This window comes from Bos indicus x Bos taurus, chromosome 7, assembly GCF_003369695.1.
Source record: "Bos indicus x Bos taurus breed Angus x Brahman F1 hybrid chromosome 7, Bos_hybrid_MaternalHap_v2.0, whole genome shotgun sequence".
Taxonomy (NCBI): Eukaryota; Metazoa; Chordata; class Mammalia; order Artiodactyla; family Bovidae; genus Bos; species Bos indicus x Bos taurus.
In genome coordinates, this window is record NC_040082.1 from 83,420,774 (window position 1) to 83,422,225 (window position 1,452).

The window sequence follows — 1,452 nt, forward strand, 5'->3', positions numbered from 1 at the left end:
AGGTCCATGAATCAAGGCAAACTGGAAGTATTCAAACAGGAGATGGCAAGAGTGAACGTCGACATTTCAGGAATCAGCGAACTAAAATGGACTGGAATGGGTGAGTTTAACTCAGATGACCATTATATCTACAACTGTGGGCAAGAATCCTTGAGAAGAAGTGAAGTAGCCATCATAGTGAACAAGAGTCTGAAATGCAATACTTGGATGCAATCTCAAAAATAACAGAATGTTCTCTGTTCATTTCCAAGGCAAACCATTCAATATCATGGTAATACAAGTCTATACCCCTACCACTAATGCTGAAGAAGCTGCAGTTGAACGGTTCTATGAAGACCTACAAGTCCTTCTAGAGCTAACACTCAAAAAAACAGATGTCCTTTTCATTATAGGGGACTGGAATGCAAAAGTAGGAAGTCTAGAAATACCTGGAGTAACAGTCAAATTTGGCCTTGGAGTACAGAATGAAGCAGGTCAAAGGCTAATAGAGTTTTGTCAAGAGAATGCACTGGTCATAGCAAACAACACCCTCTTCCAACAGCACAAGACTCTACAGATGAACTTCACCAGATGATCAACATGGAAACCAGATAGATTATATTCTTTGCAGTCAAAAGTGAAGAAGCTCTATACAGTCAGCAAAAACAAGACTGGGAGCTGACTGTGGCTCAGATCATGAACTCCTTGTTGCCGAGCTCAGACTTAAATTGAAGAAAGTAGGGAAAACCACTAGACCATTCAGGTATGACTTAAATCAAATCTCGTATGATTATACAATGGAAGTGAGAAAGAGATTTAAGGGACTAGATCTGATAGACAAGAGTGCCTGATGAACTATGGACAGGGGTTTGTGACATTGTACAGGAGACAGGGATCAAGACCATTCCCAAGAAATAGAAATGCAAAAAGGCAAAATGTCTGTCTGAGGAGGCCTTACAAATAGCTGTGAAAAGAAGAGAAGTGAAAAGCACTAGGTCTCTAGACTTAACTGATGATGAAATGTGAAATCCGCTCTTTTGAAAGATAATAAAGATGTAAATAATTCTTCCTTTTTTTTTTTAATATGGAACGCTTCATGAATTTGCATGTCATCCTCGCGCAGGGGCCATGCTGACCTTGCCTGTATTGTTCTAATGTTAGTATATGTGCTGCCAAAGTGAGCACAGCTCTTGCTTGTAAATAAACCAATTGACTTCTTGTGGAGACCCAAGTGACCAGATATTTCCAATCAGGAGTTTTATTTTTTTACAAAGGCAGAGAGAGATTAAAAGATCCCCAAGATGAAGAAGAGCTGGGGCTGTAAGCTTAAGATTCTGAGTCCAGGACTTCCTCATAGTGCCAAATTCATTTTGATCTGGTCCATCCCTTTATAGGTATTCCCTGGTGGCTCAGAGGGTAAAGAATCCACCTGCAATGTGGGAAATCTGGGTTCTATCCCTGAGTTGGGAAGAT

At 40.3% G+C, this 1,452-nt stretch overlaps 1 non-coding gene across 1 annotated transcript; it reads right to left on the reverse strand.

The window, feature by feature from the left end:
- Window positions 1–1,057: 1,057 nt before the first annotated feature.
- On the reverse strand, window positions 1,058–1,164 carry LOC113896696. Its single transcript, XR_003512075.1, has one exon. It is a non-coding gene; the product is annotated as a U6 spliceosomal RNA (small nuclear RNA).
- Window positions 1,165–1,452: the final 288 nt, after the last annotated feature.